Raw genomic sequence first — 11,272 nt, 5'->3', positions numbered from 1 at the left:
CTGAGGGCTCTGCTGAGCAGCCTGATGCCCTGAGGGCTCTCCTGTCCAGCAGCCTGGTGTCCTGAGGGCTCTCCTGTGCAGTCTGGCACTGCCCTGACGGCTGCCCTGAGGGCTCTCCTGTCCAGCCTGGTGCCCAGGGGCTCTCCTGCCCAACCTGGTGCCCTGAGGGCTGCCTACCTGCTGCCCTGCCGTGAGGGCTCCTCGGTCCCGGCCAGGCCCGGGGGCACGGCACGCTCGGCCTGACAGCACGGTTTGAAAGTGTTCAGGAAGCCGCTTATCAAAGGAGCTGCTGCCTCTGCTGCTTCCTCTCCCTCCTTCTCCCCCACCCCGGCAGCCGCCCACACACATACCGGCCACAGCTCCGCAGCTCGGCCCGGCCCGCCCGGCCCTGCTCCCCCGGCCCGCCTGCCCCGGGCACGGCCCGGCCTCCCCGGAGCCCCGGGGGGCACCACAGGAGCTCTGATGGGGCTGGGGGGTGAGCTCGATGGCCTCTGTGACACGCCATGGCCAGCCCTGCTGCCACCCTGGGGCACGGAGGGATGGGCAGGAGTCAGCCATGAGGGGAGGAGGCGTGAGGCGGGCTGCTTGGCATGGCACAGGGGGGCTGCTCGGGGGGCACCACAGCCCCTCAGGAAGCCACGGCGTGCTGCTATGAATCCCCCCATGCTACCATGAATCCCCCCATGGTGCAATGAATCCTCCCATGCTGCAGTGAATCCTCCCATGCCTGCTGTCCTCTTGCCCAGGCTGTGCCCTGGCTGTTCCCCATCCCCCTGGAATGTGCCAGGGCTCACTCAGCACCTCCCACCCTCGGTGCCTGCCCATGTGCTCCTTGTGCCACCCCACTGTCCCAACTCCCACGTGGGGACAGCCCTCTGCACCCACCACCACCCCGGGTACCTCAGGGTAGGACAGGTGAGCTCCCCCTCCCCAGCAGGGAAGGGCAGGGGTGGATTTGGGGTCACAGGTCCCTGGGCCTGGCTCAGGTAGGCCAGGTCTGCCCTTGGGGCACTGCACATCCTTCCTGACACATCCCCACTGCTCTTCCTGTTTGCTCGTGCTGGGCTCTGCAGCTTCCTTCCTCCTCAGCCCCCACCCCGCTGTGCTGCAGCAGCTCCTGCTGCACCCCAACAGCCCCACGGACCCCAAACCCTTCCCTGTGTCTGCTCCAAGGGCTGCTCTGGCCAGAGCCACCCCAGCCCAGCTCACTGAGGTGACTGTGCTGTCACCTCACCAGACAGCTGCATGTCTGTGCACACCTGTGTGTTTGCAGGTGTACCAGAACAGCTTCCCTGGGCAGCCCTGCCAGTGCCACCCAGTGCCACCCAAGGGCTAGGAGATCAGAGGGCCCAAGCTCCAGAGCAAAGTGCTGGGCTTGGCCAGCAGCAGAACAGCCTTATCCTGGAGAAAAAGCCACCAGCACCTGTGTCTTACCTGCAGATCCTAGAGTGGCCAGGAAGAATTCTCTGTGCCCTGTGTGGAATGAAAGAACACATCTGTAAGGCCTGGAGGCAGCCCCACCACACACTGCCCTTCCTTCCCACTGTCCCTGACAGAGCTCAGGAATTGCTGGGATGACCAGCACTGTGGCACTAAACAAGGTGTCTGCAGAAACTTGCTCCCAGTAGGAGCCAGAGCAAACAAACAAGGATGTGTGCTGGACTAACAGGCTGCCAGACATGCAGACACTTCCTGAGGCTGCGACTGTGTCTGTGCTCTAAGTGTGGGGGGCACCTGTCCCATCTGGGTGTCTTTGAGGTGAAGGGGTTCCTGAGGATAGAGTGTCTCAGGTTGGAAATGGGGGTGTGTGTTCTATCACCACCTGTCAGAGCTGGGGCAGTTCTCTGCTGTTCATTGGGCAGTTTTCTTTATCTCTCCCACAGCCAATCCTCCCTCCAGGAGATCTCTGCTGTCCATGGCCACTGTGTCCCTGCAGGGCTGATCCAATTCCAGCATCCCATGGGGCGATGCTGCGCCCAGGGGAGGAGCCAAGCATTCCTACCTGGATCCAATCTGAGCCTGGAGCAGCACAGCAGCCTTTGCCCACTGCATTGCCAGAGGAGCAGCTTTCTGCTGCCCTGCATTGCCAGAGGGAGCCCAGGCCCATCTGCAGCAGCCCTGGAGCTGCAGAGGCAAACTCCCCCCTTGTGCAGGATCCCTGCTGCAGCAGCAGCACAGCTGGCACTGCAGGAGGGCTGAGCCCCCATGGGATGGGGCTGTGCCACCCCCTGACACACAGGGGGGCAGGGCCTGCTCTGGCTCTGGCACTGGTTTTGGTGTTTTTTTGTTTCATTGCATTTGTAATTTTAATTTTCCTAGTAAAGAACTATTATTCCTACTCCCATATCTTTGCCTGAGAGCCCCTTAATTTTAAAATTATAATAATTTAGAGCGAGGGGGTTTACATTTTCAATTTCAAGAGAGGCTCCTGCCCTCCTTAGCAGACACCTGGCTTTTCAAACCAAGACATTCTTCCTGCCAGGTGCTGCTTTGGTTATGAAATGCCCCTGGATGCTGCAGGAAAGATGCTGATGCACTTCCTTTGCAAAATGGCTTATTTGGTTCCACTTGAATTTGGTCATGACAAAGGACCCCACTCAGAGTAAAAAGGGGAAGCTGAGATGCTGGGATGCAGTGCATCCTTTGCCTCTAAAGCATCACAACACTAAGGTCTTCATGCTCAGGGATGTCCTCCAGAAAGCCTTGCACCACTTTCCCTCTGCTGCTCAGAGCTCCCCGTGCTGCTGGCTTGGCCCTGCCAGTCACACACCTGCCTGTGCCAACTGCAGCTAAGCAGGACACCCAGGATGCAGCCTCTGGAAACTACACCTGGCCCCTGGGGCTGCTCCCTATTCAGAAAACTTCAGTGGAGACTGAAGGGACTGTCCTGGCCATGGCCACTCACCCAGGGTAGGAGAACACAGTAGGGATGTTTTGTGGTGTTGTGCCATGGCCCAGGCTTCTAGGGGCAGAAAAGTTTGCCCTGCTCAAATGTCCTGACCCTTACACAGCTCTGATGGTGCACAATGGGAGCCCAGTGTGCTCCCACCTGCCAGCATGGCTGCTCTTCCTCCCCTCTGCCAAAGCACCAGCATGCTGAGGAGGTGCATGTGAAGGGAGAGCACTGGAGGGGACACAGACCTGTGGAGACCACAGCAGGAAAATGAAGGTGCTGGTGGAAAATGAAGCATGAGCTGGTACAGAGAGACTGGATGTGAGGGAGACCAGGAGCAGAGGGAGTCAGAACACACTGCTTGGCCCGGGGCATTTTTCAGTTTTCAGTGCCCTGGGGAGCAAGCTGTCCCCTGTACCTTGCTGCACCCACCTACGTCTGCTGCCCTCCTGGGACTGAGCCCTGTGCCTCCTGCCCACTGGGCACACAGCAGGTGCACACCCACACGTGCAGGTGTCCCTGGTCACTCATCAGTGCCCGCCCCTGCTGGTGGGCAGAGACCTCGAGCAGGGCAGTCCAGACATGCCCTCCCTCCTTTCATCCATCCCCTGGAATGCACTTCGGAGCCCCTGCTTGGAGCAGGATGCTGCCAGCTGGCTCCTCCTGAGGGACTCAGGCTGGGCTCACAGAGGGGTGTGAGCAGTGGGGAGCAGAGAGCTGGGAGGTGCTCTGGCCAGGACTGTGCCTTTCGTGTGCAGCCCTGCTTGTCCCATGTCACATCACCAGCTCTGCAGAATTAGAGCAGAGCTGCTGGATCCTACAAGCAGGGACTGCTGGGGCCAGGGTGGACCTAGCTTTGAGGGGAGACAGTGTCCAGGCTGGGGGCAGATCCCAGCCCAGGGTCAGTTTGCTGTAAGGACAGGACCAGGACACCAGGACAGCCACTGCAGCCTGGTGTGAGCGAAGAGGAACATGACAGTGTCCAGGGGCAAAACCCTGCAGGGGATGGGAGGAAGCAGCACTGAAGGAAATGGCTCCAGGCAGGTCACTGCTGTGCCCCTCACCTTCCTGCCTCCCTCCCCTGGTGGGGAGGGACTGGTGAGGTCCCAGAACAGGAACATCCCTTGTCCTCCAGCATTCCTTTCTGCTCTGACCTTGGTGGCAGTGGGGTGTCAGGGGTGATGGTGATGCCCAGAGTGGTGCTGGGAGGGTTGGTGATGGAGGGATGCACACTGAGGGAAGAGTCCCAGCTGTTACCACACTAGCCATTCACCCTGACCCAGCCAGGGATGTGCTAGACATGGGATCGCCTGTGTCCTCTGTCCATGGACATCTGTGCATTAGGATTATCTGTTGGGATGTGAGGACTAGAGAGGTCTGTGACACAGTCGCAGGGTTCTTGAAGAGTCCTTATAGGTGTGGCTTTACTTTCAGCAAGATATGGGGTCCCTATGGAGTTGGTGCTCTGGAAAGGAAGATCTGGATTTATCCTGACTGGTACTTGCTGTTTGTTCACTTGCATTTTAAAACTCCTCTTCCATGGGGTCATCTTCCACCTCTGGCCATGATTTCATAGCCAGTTCCCTCTGCGCAAAGAGCACCTTCTGCCTCCAGACTGGGACCTGTTTTCCCACTAATGACCAGCGAATCCTTAAGCCCATTTCTGCCCCCCCATCCTCCCGGGGGTGGGCTCCCTCACCAGCCCTCCTGCCCTGATCCACACCCCAGCACCTCTCTCTCCTCATCCTCTCCCCACAGCACTGCAGCCCCAAAGTCACCTCAGCCTGCGCACCTCAGCACTGGCAGCTCAGTGGCACTGCTGGCACCCAAAGCACAGACAGTGCCCAACACTTTCACTCCCCAGGGCTGCCAACCACACCCCGACTTTGTCCCACCAGGCCCCGTCACCTCTGGGTCCGGCACTCAGGAAGGGATGGTTCTGCTTCCGTTGGCACGTCTGGCAGTCAGGATGTCCTGCAGGCTGCTGGAAATGAGCCCGTCTCCTCCGCTGCCTGAACATCGCTCGCAGGCTTGAAGGTGAAGCAGCTGCCTGGGGACGGAGCAGGCTCTGTGCCAGCTGCCGGCAGGGCACAGGAGGAGGAGGAGGAGGGCAGGCCGCGGGCAGCCACCGCCGCCGATGGCTCCTCCCGAGAGCGGCTTCTCGCTGTTGCAGCGTCCTCCAGGGGAGCGCGTTCCCAAGGACAGCCCCGGCAGGAGCATCCTCCGGGCGGGCTGCGGAGCTCAGCGCTCAGCGCTCAGCGCAGCGCTGCTGCGAGCCCGGAGCCTCAGCATCCCACCGGGACCGCGCTGATCCCGGCGGATGCGCGACCTTTCCCCGTGGTCGGTGCCGCTCTGGGCAGAGTTTGCTCCTGTGCTGTGCCTGGCTGGAGCTGGGAGCAATTAAAGAATTGTTGGTTCGTTTTGCCAAGGCACTGCCGCTGATGCTGCCTGCCCTCTCCTCAAGGAGAACCAGAGGAAGAGTTTAGGACCTGGATTTCCTGCTTAAATCTGGATTGTTTCCTTTGAATCACTCGGTTTGTTCAGCCTACAGAAGAGGAGACTGAGGGGAGACCTCGTTGAGCTCTTCAACATCCTCATGAGGGGCAGCTCCAGTCTCTGCTCTCTGTGACCAGGACTAGAGGAAACAGCTGGATCCGTATCACAGGAGGTTTAAATGATTAAAGGAAAAATGTTTTCACCCAAAGGATGGTTGAGCACTGGAGTGGGATCCCCTGGGAAGTGGTCACAGCTCCAAACCTGTCTGAGCTCCAGGAGCATTTGCACAAAGCTGTCAGGCACAGGGTGAGATTGTTGGGTGTCTGTGCAGGGCCAGGGGTTGGACTTGATAACCCTGATGGATTCCTTCCAACTCAGCATATCCTATGGTTCTACGACTGCTGAGTAGAACCATGTCTGGTTTCTGGAATTAGGCACTCTCCCATATCTCCTGCAAACAAGCTGAGCTTTCCTCCAAATTTGCCAACAGAGCAGCAGAGCTGGGCTGCACCAGCACCACTGGGCTGGGCTAACACTGATGCAGAGCTAGTGCTGCTGTGGACTAAAGAAGGTGCCTTGGCACAGGAACAGTTCCCCTGGGAAAGGTGATCTCCAGAGTGAAAGTGCTTTATATCCGCTTGGTTTGTTCCTCTCCTCATGTGGGAAGCTCCCCATGTTCATTTTACAGTGTAGGACTGTTTCTAAGCCAGGTATATAGAATCAGGAAATAATAATAAATAATAATCAGGTATAGAATCAGGAAATGACAGAAACATTAATGTTGAAAAAGATCCCTCTGAGATCATTAAGTCCAACCATTAACTGATGATGTTCACCACTAAATCGTGTCCCCAGGGGGTGAGGGTAAAGGGGATCTAAGCCTGGACGTGGGAGCAGTCCTCAAAGGTGCTGAGACTTTGACACTTTAGCCAAGAAAAGCCAGTGGAGAAGCCACAGAGGGCCAGCAAGGGCCACAGAATGACCTGGTTACCAGGACAGCCTACTGGGGTCACAGCTCCAGCACCTGTGGCAGCACCTGGCTCATCCATGTGTCACTTGCGCTTGTCCTGTGCTTTCCTGGGTGCCTCCAAGACAGCTGTGCTTCTAGAAATGCTGTCAGGAAAATGTTGTGTGCTTTGGTTTCTCCTGGGGAGAGATCCTTTCTTGGACACCTGTGGGCTGGCCAGGAGGCACACACATCCTCTTGGCAGGCTCCAGACCACAGAACTGCCTGCAAAAAGAAGTCTCCCAGGAACAGGACACCCCCAGCTCCTCTATCCTCACAGCATACAGGGCAAAGCAGGTCTTGTGGGAATCTTTAAATTTAGAGGGTTTTGGGAAAGTGCAAAAGGCAGGCCTCAGAGACAGCAGAACTGCAATTAGAGCTAAGCAGTAATCATATCATAAGGTTTGCTAGCAGAAAAGTTGTATGAGAAGTAGAAAGTAAGGACAAATAGAACAATGGTCTGTGTATTAACACTTGTCTAGAATAACTCCCTAAGCTGCAGAAAAGTATATCTACTGAGATATTAGGGAGTTCTAAGCTTAATAATGGAGCTCTGCGCATTGTGTTTTAAGGCTTACAAGCAGGTATTGTATTTGAAATCAGCAAGCATTGTTTTAACCAAAGGTACGTGTGCTTATTGTGGTGGATAGAACTACTGTCAATATGCTTTTGCTTTGTGTGATTGGTCAAAAAACTTTTAAAGTAAGTTGTAACATTGAGTTCTTTGTCTGCTGCCTGAGATGTGAGCTGCTGGCATCTTCCCATTGTCATAACCATGGAATGAGACTGATACTGGAAAATAAAACAGCTCAAGGCATGTTCCTAACAGTCCCATCCCATTTGTGGTTTGTACATAGACCCCCGACCAGCAATAGGTCTCAATGAAAAAGGCACAAAAAGGCCTGAAAATCCTCATCATGTCATTCCTGTCCTTGGTGCCTTGGCATACTGCAGCAGTGTTATAGATGGATAATGAGGTGATTTGCCCTTGCAATTAAGGGATGACTATTGTGTGAGTATTAAGAAAAGCTTTAGTGATGTATAGTTATGTTATTGTAGTTTAGATGTCCTCTGTTCTCCCCATAGCTCTCTTCCCTACCCCCATATTGTTGCCATCAAACAGCCTGGGTTCTCCAGGACAGGTAAAAAGAAAGCTGCACACGTGTCCCTTACCTGGGGCAGTTGGGAATGGAAAAGCTTGGTGCTTAGGGGGTGCAGCATCTCCAATCTAGTTAAAAGAAAGCAGTTCCCACAGATAAATGGCAAAGAAAAGCTGACTGACAGACTTTGAGAGGGGCCAGGGCTGGCTGATGTAACCCCCAGGGGTATAAAAGACTGACATCCGTCTTGAAGATGAACTGGCCACATGGCATCCATGAGGGGCAATTCCCAGCACTGTGAGTTTTTCCTTATGTAGTCCTTTGTTGTATTTTTGTTAAGGTTTAATAAACCTTTTTAAACTTTCAAAGTGAGCAGTTGTTTTTCACAAGCGGGACCTTGGCAGCCCTGCTAGCTTTGCCCAGCACAGCCCTGCTGAGTTTGCTCAGCACAGCACTGCTGGCTTTGCCCAGCACAGCCCTGCTGGATTGGCCCAGCACAGCCCTGCTGGCTTTGCCCAGCACAGCCCTGCTGCCCCAGTCCTTGGGCTGCTCCCTCGAGGGGACACCGAGCCTGGTGACCTCTCAGCAGTGCCATTATCAGTGACAGGCAACGAGCTGGGCAGGAGGGGCAGGAGACAGAACCCCAGAGAGAAAGGAAGTGGTTACAGAGCTGTCACCGCCGGCTCTGCTGCACCAGGAGCTGCGCCCACGCACCCACGGGCAAGGAGAACGGCGCTGCCCTGTGTGATATATGTGACCCAATCATTGCTGCTAAAGGAAAGTGTGAAAAACGCCAATCATTTGTTTTTAAAATGTTAAAAGTTTAATAGTAATAAAATGGTTATAAAAATAGTAATACAATTAGAGTAATAATAATTTGGGCAATTTGAATTCAGACAATATGAGACAATAGAAACAAAGAGTTACAGATGGTCTGGGTACATTTTCTGGGCAAAATAAGCCCGAAAAAGGACCCACATTATAGAGGTTTAACCTTTAAAAGCAACAGCCTGTTGCATATTCATACACCTCATACATGATGCATGAATTCCATTCAAACAAAAAATTCTCTCTGGTCAGTGTCAGCTTCTTCCTCTGAATCCTGATGGCATTTTCAGGGCTGAGCAAGGCAGGAAGAAGTTCGTTTCTTCTGATAATGGAGCAATAAATTCCCTTTCTCTGAAAGATTCAGGTGTCCTGTGGCTGCTATCTCAGTGTGAGTTCTTTCTTTAGAAAAAAGGTATCCTACATAGCATAGTTTCTGTTTTAACATTTTGTTATAACCTAAAACTATATTTAACACACTACTTAAGAGAATTAATACAGCATAACTTTCTAACACAACACATATAATATTAATTTTAATATTTGCGAAAAGCCAATCATAAAAGATACATTTTTCACAGAAATTAAAACCACAGCATCTTGTGTACCAAACCAGCGTCGGGAAACATGCAGTAATAGGCTGCATGATAAGAATGGAGATTCCAACACCAGGAGGACACTGTTTCCAGGGATGGATATTTCAAGGGATTTCTTTCTGTCTGACAAGACCCCTGTAGGAGGCATTTGAAAGGCATCATCAGAAGTTTATCCCAGAAAATTTTCACCTGACAGGATTCCAGCAATTATCCACCGGTTCCGGGAATTGCCGCAGCAAGGAAGAAAAAACTACAATAATATGCTAAAATATGCTAAAGAAGAGCCCCCTTCCAGAGCCCAAAAGACTGTATAAAACAGACCCCAGAAATGACATTTGGAGACCCACAGGGACTTTGTTGCAATAGAGGCCAAATCCTGAGTCTCCCCAACTCTGATGGCCTGGCTCAGAGTCGAATCGCTTGTGGCTTTTTCTAAATTTATACTTTGATTATTTAATAAATTTCCTTAATTATTAAATTGGAATATTCATTTATAACACCCTGTTACAGTTATATTTTCTGGAAAAATCTCTTCACCCAGGATTTTCTCCTGGGAAGCTGAGAAGCCTCAGAGAAAAAGGAAGACAATTATCTTATTTGTTTCTCTTGTGTTTTGCTCTTTTAGAATATGTTTAGAGATTGTTTACTAACAGGTGGCTGTTTCATTAATTTCATGTGAATTGTTTTGACTTATTGGCCAATTACAGCCAAGCTGTGTCGAGGCTCTGGAAAGTGTCACAACTTTTCATTATTATCTTTTTAGCCTTCTGTAAGTATCCTTTCTGTATTCTTTAGTATAGTATAGTTTAGTCTTTAATATAATATCTTGTCATAAAATAATAAATTAACCTTCTAAAAACATAGAGTCAAATTCAACATTCCTTCCTGCCACTAGGCACCCCACAAATACAATAGTGCCTTCCCAAGCTGGGCTGCTCTGGGATCTCCAGGGAGGGTTTGTGATGAAGGCACATGTTGGAACCCTGGATGCTGAGAATTTCAGACTTTCTGTGCTGACAGGCGCTGACCCCCAAGAGAACACTGCATTGACCTGAGGCTGTGGAGAAGCTTCCAAAATGGAATGACAGAACTGGGATTGTGGGTGTGGAGTTTGAATAGAAGTGTGTGATATCACAGGGTGGAAAACACAGAGTTTAAGGCTTTAGAATATAGTAATATAGATAAAGCAAGAGGTTTTAAGGCAGAGGCTGCTCCTTCTTCTTCATCTTATTCTTCATAAGTTTAAGTAGTGTGTAATTAAATAAAAAAGTCCACATTGCAGGCCACAGGTAGTTAATTATTAGTAAATTAGTCATTAGTAATTAATTATTAATTACTAGTCAATCATCAATTAGTATTAATTATGAATTAGTAATTAGCCATTCATTATTCGTTAGCTATTATTAAAATAAAAATAATTTACGTGTCATTTCTTAATTGGACAGTTTATCTTTAAAAGGCCTTGTGGAGAGAGAGACAGGGCTCCATTTTTAGTTTGTTAGATTGAAGTGCTGTAGAACTCATGGTTTGTGAGACTGTGATAGACATAAGAACTAATAAACATCTGAGTCCCAACAAAATTCACACATTTAATCCCGACCCTAGCAAAAAGAATTTAAGGCTGGACAGGCACTGATCCTCTTCTAGCCTTTGATAACAGCTAGAAAGGTGCTTCAAATAGCCCATACTCAGCCAGTGTCTGCTGCAGAAATAGGTGTGGTGAGTCCAGCCGATGGCAAGTTGTGGGAGTGGGAAAAACACAAACTTCTACAGATACTGAAGGATTTGATTTGTTATAAAAAGTTATTAAACTTAATAAACTTTCATAAGTTTATTAAAAGTTATAATAAAAACATATGTGTATATGTTAGAAGCCCATTGAATAAAAATAGCAGTAATACAGTAATGCAGTATAAATAAGTAAAAGTGATGAGTTAACAAAATAAACCCTGTAGCAACTATCTATTAGTTTAAAAAGTTATATATTACCTTATAACAAAGAGACTTGTGACTACTTCAAACTATAACCAAATACTTTAAAATCTCACAACCTCTGAGACTAATATTTATCTAAACAATAAATCATTCTTGACCCAAAAATAATCCCATCACTTCATTACAAACAACAATAATAATGAGTGAGTCACTGCTCAAGTTAAGATTCTTGACCTTGATAAGGACAGACTGCACATGATGCTGCCTGGGGCCAAAGGGCCACACAAGATGTGCCAGCAGCTTACATTTTAGGGAAAAAATCTTCACTGAAAGGTGATCAGACACTGGTACAGCAGGCTCAGGATGGAGACAAAGGCAGGTAAATGTGGCTGTTGTAGATGAGTGATGAGATGGTGGCTCT

Source organism: Geospiza fortis, unplaced genomic scaffold (assembly GCF_000277835.1).
Source record: "Geospiza fortis unplaced genomic scaffold, GeoFor_1.0 scaffold26, whole genome shotgun sequence".
In the NCBI taxonomy this organism is placed as follows: domain Eukaryota; kingdom Metazoa; phylum Chordata; class Aves; order Passeriformes; family Thraupidae; genus Geospiza; species Geospiza fortis.
The sequence above is the reverse complement of the archived record's forward strand: the minus strand, read 5'-3'. Positions refer to the sequence as shown.